This window comes from Rhinolophus sinicus, linkage group LG15 (assembly GCF_036562045.2).
Source record: "Rhinolophus sinicus isolate RSC01 linkage group LG15, ASM3656204v1, whole genome shotgun sequence".
Taxonomy (NCBI): Eukaryota; Metazoa; Chordata; class Mammalia; order Chiroptera; family Rhinolophidae; genus Rhinolophus; species Rhinolophus sinicus.
In genome coordinates this window covers 40,277,335-40,304,018 of record NC_133764.1, presented here as the reverse complement: position 1 = coordinate 40,304,018, position 26,684 = coordinate 40,277,335, and the positions used below count along the sequence as shown (strand labels likewise).

Sequence of the window (26,684 nt, the reverse complement as noted above, 5' to 3'; positions counted from 1 at the left end):
CTGTAGGTAGCTTCCAGTGCACAGAAAAGCCAAGCACTTTGGGCAGAAGGAGCACCATGTGCAACGAATGCCAGGAGGACCGGACAGCTGCCCAGAGAGCTGGCCGGCAGCCCCCACGGATGGGAGCCTCCTGGGCCTGGGCCAGGGCTGGAGGAGGGGCCCATGCGGCTCCGGCCCAGGGCTCTGACACTAAATCCAGACTCCACCTGCTGTGCTTTGTCAGAAAAGGAACAGTGCAGCCATAGGTTGCCTTTTTCCTCTTCCGGTTTCATAACTGGCTCCTCTAGGTGCCGGGCTGCATCTACTCCACCTTCTGCTTTCAGTGATATGTCAGTTCTGTGTGCAGCTTAGCTGGGTGGTCCTGGCTCAGGGTCTCTCACCGGGCTGCGGTCAAGCTGTGGGCTGGGCCCGTGGTCTCTGAAGAGTTAACCGAAAGGGCTCATGTGGCTGCTGCTAGGAGGCCCCCTCCGCCCCCCCTCTTCGCAGGGTGGGGGAAGTGAGAGCCACAGTGTCTTACAAATGCCATCGCTTCTGCCATATTCCACTGGTCACTCAGACCTACCATGGTCCAGTGTGGGAGGGGACCCCGGGACGTAGGACTGGGGGACAGGCGTTGGGGCCACCATAAGTGGCTGTTGTTGTGTGTGTGTCTGCTGGCTACGTGTTTGTTTTGAAAGCTGATTGGTCACTTTGTCATTAAATGCCTCAGGTCCACTTGAAGCAGGTTGAGGGCCACACCTGGAAAGTAGGAGATGGATCATATGCTGGGATCCTTCCAGAATCCTTTCTCCGGAGGCCCTGTGGGCTCCGATAGCCTCAGCCTGTCCAGCGTAGACACAGAATTCCCTTGGATACTTTCTCTAGTTCTCTTTCTTGAAAATACTCATTGCTGCATATGAGTCCCTTTGTGTGACTTTCACAGATCTTGCCTGTCTTGGTGATTTAGGCAAATAAATAATCCAAACTGTTCCCACAACTTGTGAGGCTCAGCACCCCACCCCCACCCCGGCGCAGCCCTCCTGTCCCCTGGGAGGCACGGATGAGAAGACAGGGGCCGGGGACTGCCATCTGACGGGGCCTCCTGGACTGGTGGGTATCCACGGCTATGGGCAAACGAGCCAGCTGCCAAGGACAGCACCAGCTCTTATGTCACTGAACGGGAGTGGCCCAGGGCCAAACAGGAGCGTCAGGGAGACGGGACAGGGCCTCCAGCTCCAGGGACCCAATTACGTCAGCCGTCCAGAGTCAGGAGACACTTTGTCAGCTCTCTGCTCCGCATGGTCCCTGTGGAAATCAAACACACAGTCGCGTCCATTTTTAAAGATAAATTAAATGCATCAATGTAAAAAATGTCAGGCAGTGATGCACAGGGTGCAGGGAGGAGATGGAGCTGTGATTTACTGGCTCTTTAATAAGCATTTCTGGGGCTGCTCTGGCTGCCTCCTGCCAACTGCATGGTGCCCCTGGGCCCCTCCACGGAGGTGGTGAGTGGAGCTACCACCCCAACTTGGCACCCGCTGGCCAGGTGCCAAGGGAACATCAGATGCAAACTGCATTGGGAAAGAGATGGGGCAGGCAGGAGGGGGCATTCTGGTGGGGACGGTCTCCCAAGCGTCCTGGCATGTGGCTCTCCAGTGTGGTGACACCACCGGCCCATGCACAGCGGAGCACCCAGCAGAGCTGAGCCTGTTTCAGCAGCCGAGGCACTGCAGCAAGAGGTCCCCCTCTGGGTCCTCTACACGGACCTGCAAGGGCCTGGGGAGCCCCTGCCCACCCTCCCTCCCACCAGGGGAGCCTTTTTGCTGCATTTTACCTATAATATTTGCAAATCTGCTAGGTGAGAAGTGACACCACCTGGTTTTCTGAATGTGAATGTCTGGTTTTTGGAGGGCTGGAGCATCTTCTCATTTGTCTGGGGCCATCCTGGAATGTCTGTTCACAACCTTGCCTAGTTCCTACTGAAGTGCTGCTGTTTCCCTCGCTGATTAATGAAGACTCTCTGATATGTTGAGAATGTTAACGTTTTGTCGCGTGAATTATGCACAGTGGCCTCTTGCCCTTAGCACTGGCTCTGGGGTGGGGCTAGGAAGGTTGACCTTAATCTGAAAGGGGGTCTACAGATTTATATGGACTTATAGTCACTACTTTATTGTCAACAAATACTTACAGCGGACCTCCTGGGAGCCAGGCTAAAAGAATTCACATCCTACTTGAGGGAAAGACTATGAAAAACAAGGAAACTGTGCAGTGTGTTAGAGCTTCGTCGAAACAACGCTGGGGCTTGCACAGGGAGGGGACTAGGAGTGAGGGGATCAAAAGTTTACATAGGAGGCTAGCTAAGGCAAAGAACATTTGAGCAGAGATTTGAAGGATATGAGGGCAGCTAGCCGGAAAGGGGAAGAGCGTTCCCCAGAGGGATGGACATGCAAAGGCCCTGGGGTTAGGGCACTCCTGGCTCTACTCCAGGAACTGCAGGGAGGCCAGTATGTCTGGGACCCTGAGATGGTGGTTCACTGAGCAGAGAGGAGGTCAGATTAGGTGGGGCTGGGTGGGTGGACAGGTGTCAGTTCTCTAGGTGCAGTGCAGGCAGCTGAGTTGGAGTCCCAGTTTGATGAGAGTACTGGGGCTGGGAGCACAGAGGTTTAGCCAGCGAGTCAGAGGCAGCGCCCCGCACAGCGCTGGCTCCACAGCCTCCCTGAAGACCTTGAAGGCCTCCTGTTCTGTGCCCCTGTCCTCCCTCCATCCGCGCAGGCTTGGGTGTTTCTGATCCACACTCAGGCAGCCCTTGGGGAGCAAAGGTCTCCCTGAAACAGGGAGGAGGAGGAGGCAGATAGGGATTGTGGGGACAGAGCCCCAGAGAGCAGTTTCCAGGCTCTCAGCCTCACATAGAAAGGTGCTGGCTCAGGTAGTAAATGGCCATCAACTGTGATGGGATGGCCATCAGCTGTGGCTAGTTGGCCGTCAGCCGTAACCAGTGAGCCATAGGCCACTAAGATAACTGCTGTGGCTATGCTAGCAAAAAATGGGGGGCTAGCAAGAAGATGGTGGCTGAGCCTGCAAGCGGTGCAATGAGGGTTGAGAATTGTGTGGCTCCTGTTTTGTTTCTCCAACCCAGCCGCCAGCTAGGATATAGTGATATGACTCCCCCATCTATGGCTCCGTGGGTGTTCCTTTTTGGCCTCACCATGTCCTGCGTTCTTGTGCAGGGAGCGGGAGCAGAGACCACGCATGACGCCCTGCACGACAAATGGCGCAGCGAGCAGGGTCTCCCGCACGACAGGGATAAGTTCCCCCTGTTCTCCCAGCCACATGTCCTCGCAGCGAGGTGCTGCCAGCTCTGCCACAATTGTCCTTCTCCAAAGGGCTTCCCGCAGGGAGCTGGGCTCCCGGGTTGGAGGGAGTGCCGGACAGCACCTGCTCGCTGGCCCAATTCCCCTTCCTAGAGGCTCTGTCGGCCAGGGGGCCCCCGTGGGCTGCCCCAGGGCCACACTCTCAGGTCAGCAGAGGCCTGGTCACACGCGAGGGGCTTCCGGGCGCTGAGGCTGCGGGTCCTTGCGGCCTTTGTGCAGAGGCCCGCGGGGTTTCCGGGGCAGGCCCGGGAACAGCGGCCAGCGGAGGGAGGCGGGGCCGGGGCCGCCAGACCCTGCGAGAGGCCGGGCTCCCCCGGGAGGGGCAAGATCCTGTCGGGGAAGATCCCCCGACCACGCGGGCCATTCAGAACCCGCGATGTTATCTCCGCGGAAGTGGCGGGGGTCGCACACTCCTTGATTTTCTTAGCTATTCCCCAAAGCGGAGGTGACTTGATGAAAACTCTCCCGAAGTCTTTTCTCTTAACCTCGCAGCTCAGCAGTCGGGCTGCGGAAGGGGTGGGAGGGGAAGGAGCGGAGGGAGAAAGGAAGGGGAGGGGGCGAGCGGGCAGAAAAGGACCTGAAGGAGAGAGGAGCTGGGAAGGGGAGGGAGCGGCGCGGAGCTGGGGGGGGGGGGGTCGGCCCGCCCTGAACTGGGGGACATGCGATCCGCCGCGGCGAGTCCCAGCTGCCCCGTGTCCACTCGGAGGGGCCGACAGGGACCCTTGCCGCTGTGGCCTCGGGGCCCGGGGACGCCTTTGTCTCTGGATAAAGGGACCACTCTCGCAGAAAGCCTCAGGCCGATGCCCACCGGCCTCCGAGGGGGCCGTGTCGTAAATTCTGCGTCTCCCTTTCGTACTGAGCGTTTATTTTCTTACAATAATAGTTCCCGGTGCTGGTTCAAGGTTCGGGGCGCCCGGGTTGCGTGGGATGTCGGGGCGTGTGTGTGTGTGTGTGGAGGGGTTCCCCGCACGGCCTGAGAAGGGAACGCGTTTGCGAACCCCCCGGGAGGCAGGATCGTCTCCGGACTTCAAATGATGTCCGCGCGACGACCGCGAGGAATCGGGGCCACCCCGGCGGCAACCCCCAAGCAGCCGGGATCCCGCCGCGCGCGGGGCCCAGCGCGCACGCGCCTAGGGCGCTAAGCAGCCGCCCTCCATGATTGGCCGGGGAGGCTGCGCTCTCGGCCAATGGGCGCGTGGCTCCTGGCAAGCCTTGGCTACCGGGCTGCGGCGGCGCCTGGGGTCCCGGCTGGTTTCGGAAGGGGGCTGGCTGCGCCGGGACCGCGTGGTCTCCTTTAACCCTCCAGCCGCCGCTCTTCACTGAGGTAAGTGAAGCTGCAAGCGAGCCCGCCATCGTGGTCGCCCCCAATAATGGACCTGTGCATAGAGCCACAGTCTGCGGGGGCTGCCCTCGGCGACTCTAGCAGGGTTTCACAGTCGCCCCCTGTGATCTCTCCCTCCTTGCTGCCATCCTAGTATTCCACAAAACAAGACCTTTCAAAGCAAATGAGACTACACTTGTGAAAATCAATAATTATCACCAAAAATTAGCGGTGGTCATCTCTAGGTGGTGGGATTGGCGTAAATACAAAATGTTCTTTTTCTCTGTAGTTTATCACTTATTTTCAACAAATATATAGTTTGTAATGAAAATATTACTTTTTAAAATTCATGCTATACTAAATAATAATGAGAGTAAGTGTTGGTGAGGATATAGAAAAATTGAAACCCTCATACAATGCCGGTGCAGTCACTGTAGAAGTTTGTCGGCTCTCAAAGAGCTAAAGATAGAATTACCCTCCACTCCTAGGTATATACCCCAAGGAATTCAGAGCAGGGGCTTGAAAGCCAGTGTTCATTGTAGTAACATCATTCACAATAGGGAAAAGGTGGAAACAACCCAAATGTCCATCAACAGATGACTGGATAAACAGAACGTGGTCCATCCATATAATGAAATATTAATATTACTCAGCCATGAAAAAAAAAATGAAGTACTGATACATGCTACAATATGGGTGGGCCTTAAAGACGTTATGCTGAGTGACAAGCCAGACATAAAGGCACTAATATTATGTGATTCCACTTATATGAACTATCCAGAATAGGCAAATTCATAGAGACAGGCAGTGGATTAGAGGTTATCAGGAGCTGGGGGAGGGGAGGAATGGAGCGCATTGCTTAATGAGTTCAGGGTTTCAGTTTGGGATGATGACAAAGTCGTGGAGGCAACGGTCGTGATGGTTGTAGAACACAGTGAATGTACTTAATGCCACTGAACTGGACACTTACAAATGGTCTTAAAATGGCAAGTTTACCCCAACTTAAGAAATTACTGATATAATGTACCAACACCATGGCACGGTACACTTTAAATGGGTGAATTGTATGGTTTATGTTGTATGTCTCAAAGCTGTTAAAACATTTAAAGCCATATGATTGGAAACAGTGCCTGCCTGCCCTCTCTGCTCCAAAAGTGCTTTTGGCCTGTATGTGGCAGAATTTTTCAGAGGGAGGTGTTGATTACTTCTGGGTGGGCCAGGACACAGTGCTTTACTAGGTGTGTGCGCTACACTTCTCGACCCCACCTGGTGAGCTGTGAGGGGCAGGATGCCTCACTAAGAGGCATTCCATACCAGAGGCTGTGTCCATTATAAAGACATGGCCTGGGGGCACACAACTGCACCTGATCGGGATCAAAACACCCAGCTCCCCATCAGTTGCTCCTCCCCAGCTCCGTCCTCTCCGGGCTCCAAGCTGGAGCCGGGCAGTCACCCCAAGAGGCGAATTGCTTTTTACTCGCACAGGGCAGCTCCCTTTTTGGTTCCCAAATTCCCGCGATCCAATCAGGAAAACGGGGAGTGGAGATGGGCGGGGGGCGCTGTCCGCTGGTGTGCGGAGGGGTCCCCAGGCCGGATGCAGGTGAGCAGCCAGCCTTCCTTCCCGGCCCAGTGGCTCCTCGCGCAGCCCGCTCTTCGGGATCGTCAGGTCGGCCGCCTTCCCGGCCGCGGCCGCTGGAGGGCGCTCCGGTACTTCTCCTGCTGCCAGCAGTCTTCGCGGCGAGGACCCGTGGCGCCGCGGAGGTTGATCTCCTGGTTCACGCTTTATGGTAGAGCCAGGATGGGCGCGGGAGGCTGCAGAGGCGGCTTTAGGCCTGGTCCCCAAAACCTCCCGGCGGCGACTTCCCACCCCAAGGTTGAACCGCAGCTCGTGATGAAAATGCAGCAAAGGCTCAGTGGACAGAGTAAAAGCTGTTCCTTCCTTCTAGGGCCCTGTGCCTTCCTTGTTACCTGCTTCAGTGCTCAGCTCCGCAAGCAAACCTGGACTAATCCCACCCTCCTGAGGGGGTGCCTGCAACGCAATCTTAACACTCACGTCCCTTAAGACACAGCATTAGATGGCCAAGACCCCACATCCCTCTCAGGTCCCTCCTGCCCATCCCCAACACCACAGAGCCTCAAAACCCAAAGGGAGGGGCCGGCCCAGTGGCTCAGGCTGTGGAAACTCTGCTCCTAATGCCTGAAGGCTGCCGGTTCGATTCCCACATGGGCCAGTGGGCTCTCAACCACAAGGTTGCTGGTTCAACTCCCGCTGGGGGTGGGGAGGGGGGATGTGCTCCCTGCAACTAACAATGGCAACTGGACCTGGAGCTGAGCTGTGCCCTCCACAACTAAGACTGAAAGGACAACAACTTGACTTGGAAAAAAGTCCTGAAGTACATACACTGTTCCCCAATAAAGTCCTGTTCCCCTTCCCCAATAAAATCTTTAAAAAAAAAAAACCAAGGGGAGGTGGGGCCCTCAGCAGGAGACTTGCAAACAATAACAGAGAGTGAGTATCACTCTTTCCTCGCCCCTCCCTGCACCCCCACCCCTCAGCAGCTGGGCCTGGGATTCAGGCCACCTCAGGTGGCCTGGCCCAGAAGGGGCAGCATCCCTTCTGAGGCCCAGGCCATGGGCTGTACCAGATGCAAGGGTCTCCTCATCTCCCAGAGAAGTAACCCTGGTCCCACACTAATTTCTGGAAGTGGGACCCTCAGCCATCCCCACCCCAGACGTTGGTCAGTGCCCCATAGTCCTGAGTGCTGGCAGACAAAGATCTTCTGCTGACCACTCTGTCCTCCATGGCACTTTGCTGATGAGATGGCCAACTGCCTCAGATGGCCCAGTAACAGTCACTTGACATCAAGGGACAGACGTCTGGCTGTCCAGGGTGACCATGAGATCATCACTGCCATGGCACGTGATGAGCCAGTGAGTGCCTGTGGCAAGGGTGGCAGCTGGGCAAGGAGCCTGGCCAGACACACCAAAACCCTGCTCCTCCCCCCACAACAGCCCAAGAAGTCCCCAGCAGGCCCCAGGTCTCTGGGGAAGGGCATTTGAGGAAGTGGCCCTGCCTGGAGTTGGGGGGCTGAGTATCACTTGGGTAGAGGGGTACTCCTGCAGCTGCTTGGGCTTCCAAGGGGTGTCCAGCCCTGGGTCAGCTGGGTCACACAGCCGCCAGCCCCTAAATCATTCTGGGTCTGCCCAAGGGGGAGGCTTCCGCTCCAGGTGGGTGTCTGGCGACCCGGCCCTCGCTATCACCTCTGCAGCCTGTTTCCTCTTTCCTCCCCCCATCTGCTCCTCTGCCCCCTCCCCCAGGCAGCCTTTTCCCCTTCTCTCTCTCTCTCTCTCTCTCTCTCTCTCTCTCTCTTCCGAGGCCTTCATGTGGGAGCAACAAAATGCCTTTGAAAGGAGGCTGTGGTATCAGGGAGCTCTGGTGCCCCAAAGGGCTGTAGGGCAGGTGCTGAGAAGCCCAGAGTACCTACACCTTGGATGCGGAGATGGATCTTGGTGTGTGTGTGGGGGGGGGGGCGGGGCGGGAGGCAGGCAGTAATCCCCAAGTTTCTCCATGTCAGCTCCAGTAACTTGCTGCAGCACCTGGGCTGGCTTTGGCTTTTGCCCCATGCCTCCTCCTCTGTCCCTTGCTGTGGTGAGCACACAGGGTCCCTGCCCCCAAACAGCAGGGACAGGGGCACGTCCTGCTTGCCTGTTCACCCTGAACCCTCGCCGGGGAGACACCCCGTTGGCTCTGCTCCCCTCCTCCTTCCCATTCACTGGGCTTCCAGCCACCCCGATGGGGCCTGTTTAATTGATTCAATTTGTCCAACAGTAAAAACACTCCGCAGATGTCAGCCTCCCAGCTCCCCACCCTCAGGGAGCCAACAGACACCTGCCAAGGACCTGCGGCTGGGAGTCCTTCCAGGGGCCACTACAGGCTGCGGGGAGGCTTCTGACCCCATGCTGCTTGTTGGGAGCTACAGTGGGTGGCCCAGCATGCAGGAGCTGAGGAGCCACCTATGGCTGAAGGACTGTGCCATAGCCTACACGTGAGGACTGAATGCTGATCAGATTAGAATCTGCCTTTCTCAGGGAACTCCATGTTTTACAGACTCCCAGGTCTGGGCTGGTGACCTTGGAGATGACTCCCATTTTGGTCAAGCTGCCATCTTCCCCATCAGCACCCTCTCCATCAACTCCGGTGTGGGATTCCAGGTCAGTGGGGGATGGGAGGGACACTGAGGATTCCCTGGGGCCTAACCCTGTAGGACCTCACTCATCTTGGTGGCCTCCTGGTGGAGGAAAGGAGCTGAGCCGGGGGCACCAGCTGGTAAGCAACCTCAGGCTGCAGTCTACCCAATCAAGAGTTCAGCAGCGGGGTATCCACAGCCCGGGCAGCACTGCAGCCTGTCTGCCTGCAGAATGTGCGCATGGCCACCACCTCACTGGGAAATGCTTCCAGGAGGCTTCTGGGTGAAGGTGGTGGGCTGGAAGAAAGGGAGATCAGACCTGAACCCCTAGCCTAGCCCCAAGTGCTCCCTCCCTCTGAGGAGCCCTGGCTCCTGGGGCCACCACTTTCCACCCCAGAGGGAGGCCACTGAGAAGAGTGGTTGAAGAGGGAAGATGATTTAACAGAGTTTGCACAGCTGGCCAGGCTGAGGCACCGGCCTCTGCCCCATTCCCCACCCAGCCCCATCTGGGACAAGAACCCCCAGCCATGATCAGAAATGGACGGTCATTCTGAATATGGCCTCTGGTTAGCAAAATCCCGACACGTAGTCTCCCCTCTTCAGCAATCTCCCACGTGCTCGCTCTTAGGAAAAATCAGAGCTTTTCTATCTTTGATTGGTTGCGTTTTAGAAAGAGCCCAAGCTCATGTTTTATGGGTTCTTCTGCACAATTCCTAGGAGACAGGGAGACAGCAAGGGTAAGGGAACCGAGGGACAAGTATTGAAAGGGCTGGTCCAAGGTCAGCCTCTAAGCAAGCCGCGTTTCAGGCGGTTGACTCTCGTGTGTGAGCAAGATGGGGGTGAGTGGATGGGAAGGGGGCGGCGAAAAGGGCCGGGGCCCGGAGAGGCCACCTGACGTGGTCAGTAACCTCCCACCGGCTCCCCGGCGGCCCCGACTTGAGCTCCGGGGTGGGGGAGTCCGTGGCGCCGCGGAGCAAAGAACAAAAGGGAGCCCCGCCCCTCCCGAGGCTGGCCCGCTGCGGCCAATCGGCACGGCCGATTCCGCCGACGCCCACTGATTGGCTGGGCGGCGGCCAATGGGGCGCCGGGGCCGCGAGCCGCTGTGGCCCCACGTGGGGCGGTGCGCAGCGGTTCGCAGGCCGCCGTGGGCGGGGCGCGTGGATCCCGGCGCGCCGGGGGACTAGATGGCGACCTGCGCCCCCCACCTCAGCCGTTCCCGAGATCCCGCCCAGAGGACCTCCGCACTGCCCCCAGCCATCCCCGAGGGTTCCCGAGCGCCCTTTGCGCACGAAACGCGGTGCCATCTCCTCGGTCATCTGCTGTGCGGGGCCGGGATAGTGGCTGTCCCCTTTGTACACGTGGAGGTGAAGTGCAAAGCACCCAGTCTATTTAGGGTGGAGGCCGCTGGGGACCTGGTTTCCTGATCCTGCTACTCTGCGCAGGACCTCTCCTCCCCCGGGGGGTCGGGGCTTAGTGCTTCTCCATCCACCTCTGTGCCCCCAGAGGGCTGCGCTCAGGGAACCGGGAGGGAAGGAGCGTGATACCTGGGCTGGACCGGGGAGGCTGAAGAAAGTCGGGTGGAAGGTGGGAAGAGACAGGTCTGCTGCTGCTGGTGGAGGGGCCAGGCGGGATTAGTTCATTCATTGACTGGGTCAGTTATTGACGCCTTTGGCTATAATGTCCTGGGGATACAAACAGCGCTGGCCTCAGGGGAGGCTTGGGTGTTAGCCTCTCCCTAGTTTCCATTAATTTCCCCTCCAAGCTACTCCAAGTGGAATATACAAGAATGTTCTTTGATATGGGTAACTGACGTGGTCTTACATTTTTATGGCACTCTCAGACAGGGTATTTGAGGAGAGTTGAATAAATGGAAAATGAATGAATTAAAAGGGGACCGGTGCAGTACCCAGGGCCAGCAACAAAGGGGAGCTGTTCCATCCCAGACCTGAAGGACAGCTGTAGCCCTAGGAGAGACCCAGCCAGGAGGAGCTGTGACCTTGGGGACAAAGCGACCTGGCAGGGAGGAGCCTGGTGACTGATATACCGACCTTGCTTTCCTCCAGTCTGCTTGGTTTTTTTGTTGTTGTTGTTTTGTCTGTGGGCTCCTCTTTGGATGAAACTAGCTAGCCCCACTGATGCTGTGCCTACAGGTCAGCCTTGGCCACGGGACAGAGCAGCCGGGGCAGTGCCATGGTAAGGCATCCAGCTCCTGTTCTGAAGTGTGAATAAAAGCGTCTTAGAGATGTTGCTGTTTTGTCTTGTGTGCAGTGACCTACTGTGTAAGTGAAACCCGTGTGCATTCTATGCAGAGGTAGCCTCGAAATGGGTGGGTCAGGGCTCTGCTGAGCCCCTCTCCTGCAGATCCACTTGGCACTTCTCCAGGAGTGGGAAGATGTCCTGCAAGTGATGGCTCGAATAGAAGGTAGAGCAGTGGATCAGCAGCCCGCCTGTCAGTGCATGTGGGTCCTGAAATTCAGGTGCCTCCTCCAGGAGGCCCTCCTGGATGCTCTGTTTTCATTAAACAGTTGTCACAGGGTACTGCTGAAACATGAGTCCCAGAGGCAGGGACAGATCTTGCTCACTGTTGTATCTTTTTTTTTCTTTTCATTTTTTAAATTGGGGGATATTGGGGAACAGTGTGTTTCTCCAGGGTCTATCAGCTTCAAGTTGTCCTTCAATCTAGTTGTGGAGGGTGCCATGGGCCCAAGGAGGAAAGAATGTATCCCAGGCATAAAGTTGTTGGTCCAACAGCAGAGGCATACAGAAGTTTAGGGTAAGGCAGTCTGAACCAAGGACGCTAGAGAGCTGCAGGAGGGAGAAGACTCCTTGCAGAACGGGGATGAGAGAAGGACGTGGCTGTTGAGGTGACTTTGAAGGGCAGACAGGAGTTGGAGCAGTGGAAAGGTGAAGAAAGGCAAGGGGCATGGAGGTGAATCCATGGAGTTCAAGGCTGTGCATACTGTGCAGTCAGGGGCCTGGGGGGCACCCCCACCTGTCATATGGTGACAATAATGGGATTATCAGGCAGGTTGAAAGAGAATGTATGTGATGTGCTTAGCGTGGCCTTGCACTTGATAATTACGGGCTCAGTAAATACACGTGAGCTGTCATTAGAAGCATTGGTTGTAGTCAGGTGGTGCGTTTGGTAGCATTCGAGGAGTCTGTGGGGGATGGAGTGAGGCTGGCTCTCAGGGACAGCAAGGTTGCCTGTCCTCCATCACATGTGGCAGATGTCAGTAACCCATCAGCCACTCTTCTGCAGAGCCCAGAGGTGGCCTCAGAGTCCTTCTCAGCATGTTCCGGCAGCCTCCTTACCAGCCGCAGCTGGTGCACAGGCATCCCTGTTTCCCATCCCCGACTCTACCAGCATCAGAAGTTGAGATGTGATGGCCTGGATCAGGAGTGCCAATTCCAGACCCGGCCTCTCTGAGCCTGAGCCCTCCCTGAGCCTGTTTCCTGTGGCGAAGGATGAGGTAGTGCTTACGGGCGGGGTCTGTGTCCCTGAGCAGCAGCTGGCATGGGGGGGTTGGGACGTGCAGGTGCCCTGGATGCTGTTGCTGTAGGAACAGCTCCGAAGCAAGGCCAGGGAAACCAGTGTGGTGGTCTGTTGAGCTTGAAGAGAGAATGGACCAGAAGCAGCACGGGATCACGTGGCTGCTGGGACCCTGAGGGGACTGTGCAGAGCTGGAGCTTCAGGGTGGGAAGGCCACTGCCTTCTGAACAAAAGAGGGGGCAGAGGAGAAAGGACAGGGCTGGCATGGGGGTTACAGCAACGAGCCAGCCTGCAGACCCATGCTTTGCACCTCGAGACCAGGCCTCCTCATTTTGAAATTCATCTAAAAACTGGAGTAAGTGCGCCAATCTCAAGTTTCTGGGTGGATGGATGTTCTATTCATGTGCGCCCATGCAACCACCAGCCCCCAGAGGCTCCGCCGTGCCCCCTCCCAACCCACACCCCAGACGTGCTCCCACGTGTCGCCCTGGAGAGTAGTTCTGCCTGATCTTTATGTTCTTATTAACGGGCAGCATCGCTCATCCCGGAGGCTGGCCTCTTTCGTGCCACACAAGCTGCGTGATTCATGGCGCCGTGCATGTCTGTGTGTGCTCTGTGGCACTGCCGGGTTGTGTTCCATTGTGTGGGGGCACCGCAGTGGATTTGCCCAGTCTCCCATTAAGGAACATGTGGGTGATCTCCAGTTTACCAGTAGTGCTGTTGGGAACATTCTAGTGCGTCTTCTGTGTCTGTGCCCAGTAGTGGGGTTGCTGGCGAGGCAAAGCTTCAGCTTTAGTGGACACCACCGGTTCCCCAAGTGGCAGTCCTGACCTCCGCTCTCGCCAGCAGTGTGGGTGGATGCTGGTGGCCCCACGATTGGGGTTGTCTGCCCTTCACTGGTAGGCATTTGCGGTTGGAGGGAATATACCCCACCTCTTGACCTTCCCAGTGCCCCGTGCACAGGATACTTACATGGGGGGATTGTCACTGTTCACAGGACAGAAAGAGGGAGTTTCTGAGAAGCGAAGTCACATGACCAGCAAGCATTGGAGCCACTTCTAGAAGTCCAGTTGCAAGTCTTTTCTCCTGCCTGAAAGAAGAGTTCAGAGAGTGAAATGTGGCCTGTGTGGAGAGCTGGGAGTGTTGGGGTTGGAGCACCAATGCGAGGTCCAGACAGCAAAGAAAGCTGGGAGGGGCCTCTGGGCTTTGGGGAGGGCAGGGGAGTAGGGTGGGGAACGGCAGGGGCCGTGGGAGCTGAGGAGGGCTGGTGGGGAGGGCGGTGGTGCCTGCAGGGTCAGCACCCATTTGGCAGGGATTTGCCGGGTGCACACTTGTGCCCAGGCCCCGAGGTAGACCTAGGGAAGTTACGGTGACCACACACAGGCAGGGGCCCCACCCTCACGCTAATGACAGTCCCGGGAAGCAGGCAATCAAGGAAATCCACAATAAATGCATAATTACAGGCTGTGATGAGCATCCGTGCTGTGAGAGGGCCTGACATGGCAGTAACATCAGGACAGAATGAAGCAACCTCAGAGATCACAGAGCCCAGGGACTCTTAAAGGGGGTATCTCAGAAGAATGGGGGTGGCGTCTGGGAGGGAGTGGTGAGAGGGGGAAGTGGAAGATCTCTGTGTGGACTGGCAAGAAGCAACAGAAGGAGAACCAGAAGAGATTGGGGCTGGACTGAACCACACACAACACTCCAGAGTAGATTTAGCCTCCATAGAAACTCCAGAAAAATAGTAGGGACTTAAACAAGGGACACATTTCTTTCTCTTTCACATAAAGCCTCCAGGGCAGATTTGGAGGCGCCACAGTCATCAGGAACCCAGGCTCCTTCTAGCTTATTACTCTACTATCCTCAAATGTGGCTTCCTCCTCTTGAGCCAAGGCGGCTGTTGAAGCACCAACCATCACAAGTACATCTCAACCAGCAGAAAGGGAGAAATGGAAGAGAGCACAGCTCCTTGCTTAAGGACACTTCCCCATTACACATGGTGTTGCTGTTTACCCATTGGCCAGAACTCCATCTCAGGACTACATCTAGCTGCAAGGGATGCTGGGGAATGTGATCATGACTCGGGACAGCCAGGTGCCCAGTTACAAATTGGGGTTCTATTACTGAAGAAAACGGGGAAGATAATATTGGGGCAACACAGTCTCTGCCCCTTCCAGTAACTGGAAAGGAGATGATGCTGAAGGCACGAAATGATGAGTGGATTGGATCTCTGTCCCCCCTGCAGATACTGTCGTTATTCAGCCCCCGGCAGCTTGGAAGCGATGGGGTGCAGAGCACGCTGGAGTCCGTCAATGAGCAGTCCTGCTTATGTCACACTGCGCTTCGTTTTCACAGACCAGGAAAGCAGGTCTTAGGGAGCCAAGGTGCCTGTCCAAGGGCCTGTAGCTGGGAGACAGGCCAAGAGGAGCAGGCCCTGCTAAGAACTTTCCAGAACTTCCACCCATCTGGTGGGGGTGCTCAAGACCACAAAGCTGCCATCACTCCCTTCCCTGAGATGCTCCTTTCTCCTGGTTCCTTACTGACCAAGGCTGTCACTGCTACCTTTTAAGGGGACACAGGAGTGGCCATAAACCCCTTTCCCTCTTCCCCAGAGCCCACCTGGGGTGCTGTTTGCAGACTGTTTCTATACCTGCATAAGTGCCATACACACACAGGCAGAACGGGATGTGAACACACAATCAGCCTGGCACCCTGCCCCGCTCCCCTCCCTGCCTGCACCACAGCACCCTTGTGTCTGTGCGGGACGGTGGCAATTATGGTTGGTGGCACTGCCCCTGGTGGGCACGTAGGCTCCTCCAGCTTTTCGCAGGAAGTCTTGGCATTTGGAGTACTTGTGCAGTGGCTTTGTGGGGGTGGTTCCCCAGGGATTCCACCGCCCCTTCTCCCATCAGGTCTCCATCGGCTCCACCCACCATTGGAGTGTACGCAGGACCCCAGAGCCTGGGGGCGCTGGGGTGTGGACTGTCAGAGCGGCTACAGTGCGCCTGTGGCTGATCTGTGAAATGGGGGTGTCCGGACACCTGACTGCCAGAGCTGGAGCACCCAGATCCTTCTGGTGACAACTCATGGAATCCCAACTTGAACTCAGCTGAAGTTACCCCCGGAACGGCCAAGGGCGGTGCGGACCTCTGGGTCCCGAGCACTCAGAAATCTTTAGAGATGCATCCATCTGTCTGTCTCTTGTTGGTAGGCTCTGCTTCTCTCTGCGTGCTGGCCTCTTCATCTGCACATGTTTCCCCCATGTGGCAGGAGGGTGGAGCAAGGGGATGGGGCATGACCCAGACAGGCCAGGCCACTCGTCACAGCTTGGTTACCCAGTAGGAACACAGGGTTCCCTCTCCACGTCCAGGGAAGGGCTTGCTCCCTGGGCCAGGGGTCAGTGCTGTGTGGGTCCTGAGCTTGCCAGGCTGGGGGTGGGTGGCGTCTCTACAGAACCGTGTGGGTTGGGTGAGGGCAGTTCCTGCAGGAAGCAGGGGCATCTGTGACAGCAGAAGTGGCCAGGGGGCCCATACTCGGGCTCCGTGGCAGGCACGCATTCTCCCTCCACTCACACTCACAGTTCCAGGAGCCCTGCCAGGCACAGTGCAGCTGTCTGAGGGTCAATAGCAATACTTCTCTCCCACCAGGCGATGACGCAGGCCACTGCTGGCACCACAGCGCCTGGGGTGTCAGCTTCCCTGAGTCCTGGTGAGCTTCTGCCCGGTGTCTGCAGCCTGGAGTAGATGCCAGAATTACCCACCACCAGCTTGCTGATACCCCACAGCAGGGCGAAGGAAGAGGAAAGGAGGAGAAAATAAAAAGCATGTGGCCCCAAGACGATCTCCTTTCCCCCAAGGGCTCACAAGCCCCAGGCCATGATGCCTCGCTGCTGCTCTGCCACGTTGCCCTTGCCTCTAGCCAGTGCCTCGGATGGGTGGGTTCTCTCCTGAGGGGCCAACCCAACCTTTATTCCTGGGGTGGTCTGCGCCCCATGCCTCTTGCCCTCCTGGGATTGCAAGGTTCCCCCATTTGCAGATTAGCACCTCATAGAGTAACGTTCCAAGGTCCCCAGTCCCACCCATGTCCCCCCTGCCCAATGTAGGCCATACTGGCAACCCCACACTCTCTTTCCCCATTCACTTGGTGTGGCTACAGCTCCTGGTCCCTGGGCTGGCAGTGACCTGCCCTGGGTACCACACTGAACACCAACTCAACTCTGAATCAGGACAGAAGTCAGGGCTCGGGGTCCCTGGTGTGACATGAGAGGCTTTGCCTGCTTCTCCAGATCCTGGCTTCTAGACCTGTCACTGAGGGACGAACAGCCCTTATGTGGTCTGTGCCTGCACCCCACCCCCGCGGCCTGACCAGGCGGCATTGCTCCTGACCTGTGGATGCCAGGGCAGGTGCGGCATGGGAATGTCACGCTCCTTGATGTGCCTGTGCTCAGAAGTGAGTTCCTTGGTTACAGGACTGGGTAGGTTTCCCTGAGCAGGGCTAGGTGTTCACTGGGCCCATGGCACATCCAAATCCAGAGTTGCATCTATTCCTGGTGAGGACAAACTGTTGCCCATGCCAGGATGGAAGGGCTCGAAGTCATCAAACAGCCACTGTGCGGCTGGTTCCCTTGAGGCATGGAGTTCCAGCTGCGATTTCAGGTGTGTCATTGCTGCTGACAACTAGGCATTTGTCAGTGGAACTGAGGTCAGCTGTGGGGAGGCAGGTTCATGGTGGGGTCCTCAAGAATATCCTGCCTGCCCACTGTGCTCTTTGCATGAGGGCTGGGGGCAGGGGAGATGATGGGCAGCCCTGGGGTGAGTCACATGCCCACTTGACTAGTAAGAACTCTTCTGCAGTGAACTCTGATGACATTCACATGGGCAGGCAGATGCCAGCCTCTGGGCACAGTCCATGATGTCTGTCCACTGTCCTCCTTGAACCACTTTCCTGACTCATCTGTCATTTGCTCCTTCCAAGTCCCTCATGTCTGGCCAGATGGCAGGGCATTGCCCAGGACGCTGTGTAGACCTTGGCCTTGGACCGCCAGACTTCTGCTCAACGTTCTGCACCTGGGAGGACTAGCCTGCAAGGCAGGGCTGTGACTGCACTGTGGTCCACTTGGGGCTGGGCTAGCAGCTGCAAAGAGTGGTCTGTAAACCCCAGCTGTTTCTTCCTGACTTGTCAGACCATGGAGTTTCACTGAGGTTGTGATTTTGTGGCAGGAATGGGCTCCAGTAGCCTTCTGTGCCTCCGGGGCCTGTTTGGCCTCTTCTGAGTGCCTTCTTCATGCTCCATGAGGGACAGCTACTGGGTGCACCTGCTTATAGACAGGTGGGCTGGGCAGCACCCAGTTTATGTTGGACAGTTGGGTTTCAAGGTCAACCCATTGTAGCAAATAAATACAGCATATCGGGTTAAATTTAAATTTCAGATGAACAACAAACAACTTTTAGCATAAGTATGGACCAAAAGTATAACTTTTATACTAAAAGTTATTTGCTGTTCATCTGAAACTCGAATTAAACTGGGCATCCTGTGTTCTACATGGTGACCCCATTGAGGTCAGAGGTTCGCTCCTGCTGGAGCCCAGTACCAAGCTAGGAGATACAGGCTGCACCAGTACAACTGCGGGAGGTGGCTCCGGGCATGCGCTCAATCAAGTAGCTCACCTGGCTACTCAGGTGTGGCTGTACTCATCTCAGTCTCCCCTAGAACTCAGGAGTAGGCCTTGATTGGCTCAACTTGGGTCACGTGCCCATCCCAAAGCCAATCGCTGTGGTGGAGAAGGCTGCGACATCCTGATTGGCCTGGCCAGGATCATGTGACTTGAGGGCAGCCTGGCAGCCCACTTGGCCTCACGTGTGGGGCGGTCTGCTGGGGGGGGGGGGTTGCAGAGGAGGCACTTCCAGTTGCCAGAGGGGCTTGTAGGCCACCCCCCACACACACACACACCCAGGCAAGTGGCCTGGGGCAGCCTTCGAGGGCTTTGGCATTCCACGTCACCGGTGGCCTCAAGAGCCCTGGGATTCTGAGGCAGCATGGTTTCCATGCAGGTCCTGCTGAATTCTACAGCCTGAGCAGAGGCTTCCCCTGAGCTGGCCTGTCCTCAGCAGTGGGCGCACCTCCTCTTCCTGCAGGGTTTCTCAACACCAGCTTCCAGCCTGTATCCAGTGGGCACCCAGACAGGGTAGCCATCGCGGGGCCTCGGGGAGCCCAAGGCCCGGGACGTTTGCCCAGGATCAGAGGGTGTGGCTGAAGGGCCCCGTGGTGAAAAATATAATTACCCTGTCAGTGCTGTGGAGTCTCCCCACACTCGCCCTGCTCACCACCGGCCCCGAAGTCTGTTTCTTATAAGCGAAAACAGATTTCCTGACAAGGGGCAAGATCTTAAACTTGTTCAAAGGCTCCCAAACAAAAAGGGTGGTTTTAACATTCTCCTCTCAGCAAACCAAACTGTGAGGGGGCCTCTAGACCATTCCATCGCTGTGGGAAGGCTTTGGATGCCTAATGCTCCTGACTACTGGAAACCTTGGGGGACAGGGGAGGCCTCAGGTTTAGCTGCCCCCCCCATTTGCAGCACTTTTTCTCAGGGGAGCCTGTGGGGACAGAGCCCCAGAAAGCAGTTTCCAGGCTCTCGGCCTCATATAGAAAGGTGCTGGCTCAGGTAGTAAATGGTCATTAACTGTGATTGCATGGCCATCAGCTGTGGCTAGTTGGCTGTCAGCTGTAACCAATGAGCCATTGGCCACTAATATAACTGCTGTGGCTACACTAGCAGAAAATGGGGGCTAGCAAGAAGATGGTGGCTGGCAAGCGCGGACTCCAGTTAGCACGCGGGGTGCGGGTTGCAGATTGCAGAGAAGTGGACGGCAGGTTGCGGATCGTGTGTCTCCTGTTTCCTGTGTCTCCAACCCAGCTGCCAGTGAGAATATAGTGATGTGACTCCCCTACCTGTGGCTCCGTGGGTGTTCCTTTTTGGGCTAGCCATATCCTGCGTTCTTATGTGGAGAGCGGGACCAGAGACCCCGCAGGCCGCCCCGCATGACTCCCTGCAAGACAAATGGCGCAGTGAGCAGGGTACGGTGCCGGCCAAAGCTCTCCAAAGGGCGGTGGAGCAGTTTGTGTGTATGAACACTCAGTCTCAGGAAGACCAGGAGGAGCAGCTGCCGGAGAGCTGGACCCCCGTGGAGGGGTGGGAGGACATGGACGGTTCCCCAACCAGCAGAGGCTGGAGAAAGCAAAGGTCGTTGCAGCCCTGTGGGCTGGGAAGTGCTTACTGAGGCAGCCCGGATGCGGACTTGTCCCGGGAGGAAAGGCTTGCTGAGTCCTCCGTGGGAGATGAGGGTGAGGTTAAGGTCGTCCCTCACCCCCAGGACAGCCCTGGCGAATGACTATGGACTATGGGGAATTACCTTCCATCCCTGATTTGATGGACCTCTTGACTGTTTGCTTGGGAACATACCACCATATAGGGGAATTGGCGGATTATATTTGCTTTTGTGTCTTGACTGGCCGCCATCGAGAATATGTAAGCACCTCGACTGTGAGTCGCTGTTGTTCCAGCACGGTACCCTGAGGGGCCCAGAGAGAGTGGCAGTGCCCTGAGAGCCCTGGCTGTGCCCAGGAAGTCTGCCTGTGTCCAGAGAGAGTGGCAGTGCCCTGAGAGGCCCTGCCTGTGTCCGGGGAGACTAGTGGTACCCTAAGAAGCCCAGGAAGTCTGGCTGTGTCCAGAAGAACTGGTGGTGCCCTGAGAAACCCTGGCTGTGTCCGGGAAGACTGGTGGTACCCTAAGAAGCCCAGGAAGTCTGGCTGTGTCCAGAAGCACTGGTGGTGCCCTGAGAAACCCTGGCTGTGTCCGGGAAGACTGGTGGTACCCTAAGAAGCCCAGGAAGTCTGGCTGTGTCCAGAAGCACTGGTGGTGCCCTGAGAAACCCTGGTTGTGCCCAGAGAGCCTGGCTGTGTCCAGGATATTGCATTCACCTCCAGGCTCCTCGCACAGGGCCCCTCGCGGAAGATACTTGTCGCGTAGATTGTGAGGCGAGAGCCTGTAGGAGTGGAGTGTGGGACAGAGCCCCAGAGAGCAGTTTCCAGGCTCTCGGCCACACATAGAAAGGTGCTGGCTCAGGTAGTAAATAGTCATTAACTGTGATTGGATGGCCATCAGCTGTGGCTAGTTGGCCGTCAGCTCTAAGCAGTGAGCTATTGGCCACTAATATAACTGCTGTGGCTACACTAGCAGAAAATGGGGGGCTAGCAAGAAGATGGTGGCTGGCAAGCGCGGACTCCAGTTAGCACGCGGAGTGTGGGTTGCAGATTGCAGAGAAGTGGACGGCAGGTTGCGGATTGTGTGGCTCCTGTTTCCTGTGTCTCCAACCCAGCCGCCAGCGAGAATATAGTGATATGACTCTCCTACCTGTGGCTCCATGGGTGTTCCTTTTTGGGCTAGCCATATCCTGCGTTCCTATGTGGGGAGCAGGACCAGAGACCCCACAGGCCTCCCTGCACGACAAATGGCGCAGCGAGCAGGGTACGGTGCCGGCCAAAACTCTCCGAAGGGCGGTGGAGCAGTTTGTGTGTATGAACACTCAGTCTCAGGAAGACCAGGAGGAGCAGCTGCCGGAGAGCTGGACCCCCGTGGAGCGGTGGGAAGACGTGGACCGTTCCCCAACCAGCATAGGCTTGCTGGTCATTGTGGCCCTGTGGGCTGGGAAGTGCTTACTGAGGCAGCCCGGATGCGGACTTGTCCCGGGAGGAAAGGCTTGCTGAGTCCTCCGTGGGAGATGAGGGTGAGGTTAAGGTCGTCCCTCACCCCCAGGACAGCCCTGGCGAATGACTAAGGACTATGGGGAATTGCCTTCCATCCCTGATTTGATGGACCTCTTGACTGTTTGCTTGGGAACATACCACCATGTAGTGGAATTGGCGGATTATGTTTGCTTTTGTGTCTTGACAGGCCGCCATCGAGAATATGTAAGCACCTCGACTGTGAGTCACTGTTGTTCCAGCACGGTACCCTGAGGGGCCCAGAAAGAGTGGCAGTGCCCTGGGAACCCTGGCTGAGCCCAGGAAGTCTGGCTGTGCCCAGAGAGAGTGGCAGTGCCCTGAGAGCCCTGGCTGAGCCCAGGAAATCTGGCTGTGTCCAGAGAGAGTGGCAGTGCCCTGAGGGCCCTGGCTGAGTCCAGGAAGTCTGGCTGTGCCCAGAAGTACTGGTGGTGCCCTGAGAACCCCTGGCTGTGTCCGGGAAGACTGGTGGTACCCTAAGAAGCCCAGGATGTCTGGCTGTGCCCAGAAGCACTGGTGGTGCCCTGAGAAACCCTGGCTGTGTCCGGGAAGACTGGTGGTACCCTAAGTCAGGAAGTCTGGCTGTGCCCAGAGAGAGTGGCAGTGCCCTGAGAGCCCTGGCTGAGTCCAGGAAGTCTGGCTGTGCCCAGAAATACTGGTGGTGCCCTGAGAAACCCTGGCTGTGTCCGGGAAGACTAGTGGTACCCTAAGAAGCCCAGGAAGTCGGGCTGTGCCCAGAAGTACTGGTGGTGCCCTGAGAAACTCTGGCTGTGCCCAGAGAGCCTGGCTGTATCCAGGATATTGCATTCACCCCCAGGCTCCTCGCACAGGGCCCCTCACGGAAGACGCTTGTCGCGTAGATTGTGAGGCGAGAGCCTGTAGGAGTGGAGTGTGGGGACAGAGCCCCAGAAAGCAGTTTCCAGGCTCTCGGCCTCACATAGACAGGTGCTGGCTCAGGTAGTAAATGGTCAACTGTGATTGCATGGCCATCAGCTGTGGCTAGTTGGCCGTCAGCTCTAAGCAGTGAGCTATTGGCCACTAATATAACTACTGTGGCTACGCTAGCAGCAAATGGGGGGCTAGCAAGAAGATGGCGGCTGCGCTGGCAAGCGCGGATTGCAGAGAAGTGGACGGCAGGTTGCAGATTGTGTGGCTGCTGCTTCCTGTGTCTCCAACCCAGCCGCCAACGAGACTGTAGTGAGATGACTCCCCTACCTATGGCTCCGTGGGTGTTCCTTTTTGGCCTCACCATATCCTGCGTTCTTATGTGGGGAGCGGGAGCAGAGACCCCACAAGCCGCCCCGCATGACACATGGCGCGGTGAGCAGGGCCTCCTGTTGTCAAGCCCCAGTCCCACTCCCGGGCTTAGCAAAGCACAGTTCCTACCAGCCTCATGCCATGCCACTCTAGGCCATTGGACCCAGGCCTGGCGAGGTTCTCTGTGTCATTGTTTGCTGAGGCGATGCCATAGAAGATGGTCCCCACTCAGCAAAACCCTCATCCTGCCTTTCTCTGAAAGCTGCTTTCTTTGAACTTTAAAGGAAGCAGCTGCAGATGCCCCCACAGTGTTTTCTGCCAGGGGCTGAGTTTCTTGGGAGAGCAGGTCTGCTGCCTTACCCCGGGTTCCTGACCTGGGTTTCTTGGCCTACTGTTGCTATGAGGTGAGCGGGGAGCCCTGCCTGGCACCCTCCAGCACAGCTGGATGCTATGGCTCTGTAACCCCTTTTTCCCTGCTGGGCTCCCAGCTCCTGGAGCACAGCGATTTATGTAATCCCCTCGGGACTCCGAGGGCCCAGGCTGAAGTGGGAAGAGCCAGACTGACCTCTGCCAGCCGTCTTGCCCTGCCTGCTCCACCTGTCCTCTCTGGAGGCCTGAGTCCCCGGGCCTCTTGGTTCCCCTGTCAGTGGCACTCTGGCCTTGGGTGGCCATGGGGGGGGGGCTTGGCCTTTAATGACCCCCAGTCTGTCTGGAGCTTGTGCACAGAGTGGCCCTGCTGTCACCGTTCTGGGCCTGAGCGGGTGGCTGGAGGCAGGTGCCCGGGAAGGGTGGAGAAGGCCTGACTTTTAGAAGAGGAATGGCTTTGGAGAGGTGCTGGCTTGTCACTGGGACCCCTGGGGAGTGGTGCGGGGTGGCAGCAGGGAGTGTGCAGAATGGAGGTTGAGACCCCCAGGCTCCTGGTGGGGGGCAAGGGAGTTTTTCCGGGTCACTCCTCGGTGCTGCCTATGTCCACTTTTTTAGCTGGCACCCAGGGGCCCCACAGGCAGGTCCCTCAATGCCTGGAGCAGCCTCTTGCTGCTGCGTGGACTCAGCAGGCTACCAGGGGCCAGACTGGCCATTGGCCTTTGGCCGGCTGAGTGCCCAGATGACCCCTCGCTGGCTGGGCCACAGAGCTGACCTTTCCCCGTCCCCAGCCTGGGCCTGAGTCTGCTCCCCGCCCCACCTCGGCCACCTTGCCCAGGCAAGGGCCTGAACAATTAAAGCCCCTCGTCCCCAATTGGTTTGTGGTATTAAAAACGAATTGCGATCAGCCAGATTGTCATTTCTACCTGATAAAACATCACTTTTATTGATCTCGCTCACCCAGTGCCATCGTTTATCTTGCTTCAGCATTTCACATAATGGCTCGTTCGTCTTGATGGAAGTGCGGTTCTGCATGTTTAACCCGTGGGGCTCCGCAGCCTCACATGCCCACCCCTGTCCCTTGCCCAGGCCGTTCTAGGGGGCAGGGGTTCTGGAAGGCAAGGGCCACCCTGTCTGAGTTAAGGCAGGAAGAGAGAAGGACCAGCTGTGAGGCAAAAGAGGGTGGGGGAGGGGAGGAGGCGGGGCTGTTGGGAGCCACCCTTGGGGCCTCACCTAATCCTACTGGAGCCTCCACTTGCTGTGTCTCACTAGTCACCTGCCCCCCAGCTCACCACCTACCCACATTCCTGGGCCCATTGGCAGCACCATACAGCTTAGCCTTATGACCCTGCCCCCCACCCCCCCAGGCCCTTGGATCCTTTCTCCGCGTGCCAGCTCCTCCTTCAAGTGCACCCCCGGCCCCTCTAACCCTGAGAGTGGTCTCAGTCTTGCTGCAGACCTCGTCCTAGACAGCGGGCTCACGACCTGGCCTCTGCCGTACTGTGCTCCTGGCTACCGGTGGTGTTTCTGGTCTCCCCTCTGCCTGCCCTGCCCCACTCTTCCTCCAGGACAGTCCAGGCGTCACCTTGTGGAGACAGAGTCCCAGAGAGCAGGTTCCAGGTTCTCGGCCTCACATGGAAAGGTGCTGGCTCAGGTAGTAGATGGCCATCTGCTGTGATTAGTTGGCCATCAGCTGTTACCCGTTAGCCATTAGCCACTGATAAAACTGCCGTGGCTACGCTAGCAAGCACGGATTGCAGATAGCACAGTAGGTTGCAGTTAGCAAGTGGGGTTGGTTGGCAGAGAAACGGACGGCGGGTTGTGGATCGTGTGGCTCCTGCTTCCTGTGTCTCCAACCCAGCTGCCAGCGAGAATATAGTGATATGACTCCCCCATCTATGGCTCCGTGGGTGTTCCTTTTTGGCCTCACCATGTCCTGCATTCTTGTGCGGGGAGTGGGACCAGAGACCCCACATGACACCCTGCATGCCACACCTCCTCCTAGAAGCCCTCCTGGACCAATCTGGGGACAGTTGGTACTAGGTTTCCCTAGATGTCCCTGTCCGTAGCAGGGAGCCCAGTGCCGGACAGGAGGCTGTGTTGGCTGCTTGGTAATTCTCATCCTTTCCCCTCTGCCTCTCCCAGGGCATTGCAGTGTCTGGAGGCTGTGGCTGGCTGCTTGACACACTGCTGGCACCAGTGTTGGTTCACTGGAGGATTTGAACTCATGACCTGACAGCAGAGGAGGTTCCCCTCCTGGCTCCTGAGCTGATGCAGACTGTTCTGTACTGTGTCACCTGTCGTGCTGGCCCCACCCCCTCTCTTTCCTCAGCCTTCTTTGCTGTGCTTTCTGCAGGCAGCTCTTGGCTGGTTGGGAGGAGGCATTGCAGAGCCCAGCTCAGGGCCCTGGAAGTGGCCCAGGCCTTTTCCCCAGCCCTAGTGTGGTCCCGCCTGGGTTCTGCCTAGCACAGCTGAAGTCGTGTCTCCCAAACCCACAGAGGTCTGTGGCCCCACCCCAGCGCTCCTCTGCTGCCCACTGAAGGTCCCTAAGCCAGAAACCTGTGTCAGCAGGCATTCCCTCACTTAGAGCCACAGCTCCTGTCACAGACCCTGTGCTCACCCTGGCCCCCAAGGCGTCCTCCAGGCCAACTGACTCCCTCTCCTTGCAGAGCCCTTGGCATTAGGCTACCTCCCTGAGCAGCCAGAAACTCAACTCACCTGCACAAGGGGTGCTGCAGACCCATGGCCTTGGCGACGCCAAGGGCAAAGTGTGTACACCCTCAGGCACAGCTGAATCCAGGCGCTCAGACCACTCGGTCAGGGCCTGGTCAAAGCAGGTGTGCCTGAGTGCATGCAGCCCCAGGCTTCCTGCTCAGAGCCCCATTCTAACCACCCTCACTTGTGGGCTCCGAATGGCAGAGGGGAGAGAGCTTGTCGGCCTCTACCTCCTGCTTCCATGCTCCTGGCCTGGTGACACGGCCTCGGACCTCCTGTACCCGAGGCAGGGGTCTTGCCCCTCTGCTCTCTCTGATCAAGTCGGTCCAGTGGAGGAAATGAGAAGGGGTGGGAGGCATCAAGACTGGCTGGGGCCGCCCCAGAGCCTGTGGGTTGGCAGAGTGTGTGTGTGTGGGGGGTGGGGGTACGGGGGTGGTGTCCCAGGGTCTGGGTCGTAGCCCCACTTTCCATGCTGACCTTGTTCCTGCATACCTGCCCTGACGCGGGGTCCCCTCATGGGGGTCCCTAATCCCAGCTTGGGCCTCCCTCCGCGGGGGTCCTGGAGGTGGAGGGACCAGTGTGATTCCCCTGGCTAGGAGGCAGGCTTCCAGAAAGCTTTCAGCCTGCAGCCTCTCCCTAACTGGGTGTGGCTCTGCCTAACTAGAGGGGGGAGCGTGTTGGGGCAGCTTCCGGGCTCCCCAGATGTACCCCCTTTCCTGATGCCTCCAACCTTGGGGTGCCAACCCTGTTTAACAATCAGGAGCGTTGTCTATGACCCCTGCACAGATGTCAGTTGAGAAAATGTTGAATGAATAGATTCCTGCCCTCCTTGATGAGGGTGTCTGCTGTCTGGTCTGCTCAGACCCATCCCCTTGGGCCACAGCACTTTGGGGACCTGCCTTTCCCGTGCGCCTGTGCCCTGTGGGGTTGACCTTCCTCTCCTCTCCACCTGAGGTGCCAGCCCTGGCTACATGGCCTGGGTCACGCTGGACGTCTGTCCCACTCAGGTGAGATCCTATAAGGCAGGGGTGGGGGGCTATCTCGAAGGGCAAGGACACCCCAAACCCATTCTGGTCATACATTTCTCACACAGGCTGAAGCCAAGAGGCACGAGGGGCTCCACTCCAGCTAATAAGGGGCAGGCCCGGCCCAGACGCCCCAGGGCTTGGACATGTCTGCTGAGACCCCAGCCTCTGGGGCCTCCAGGGAGTCACCGTGTG

The 26,684-nt window shown here is 57.4% G+C and overlaps 1 long non-coding RNA gene across 3 annotated transcripts; it reads left to right on the top strand.

Annotated features, from left to right (window-relative positions):
• Window positions 1-4,541: 4,541 nt before the first annotated feature.
• On the top strand, window positions 4,542-25,836 carry LOC141568962 (uncharacterized). 3 transcript variants are annotated; one of them, XR_012492302.1, is made up of 3 exons: window positions 4,542-4,674; window positions 8,780-8,883; window positions 14,597-25,836. It is a non-coding gene; the product is annotated as an uncharacterized LOC141568962 (long non-coding RNA). The 3 variants fall into 3 exon arrangements; XR_012492300.1 differs by lacking the exon at window positions 14,597-25,836 and adding an exon at window positions 13,349-13,538; XR_012492301.1 differs by lacking the exon at window positions 14,597-25,836 and adding an exon at window positions 10,699-11,105.
• Window positions 25,837-26,684: the final 848 nt, after the last annotated feature.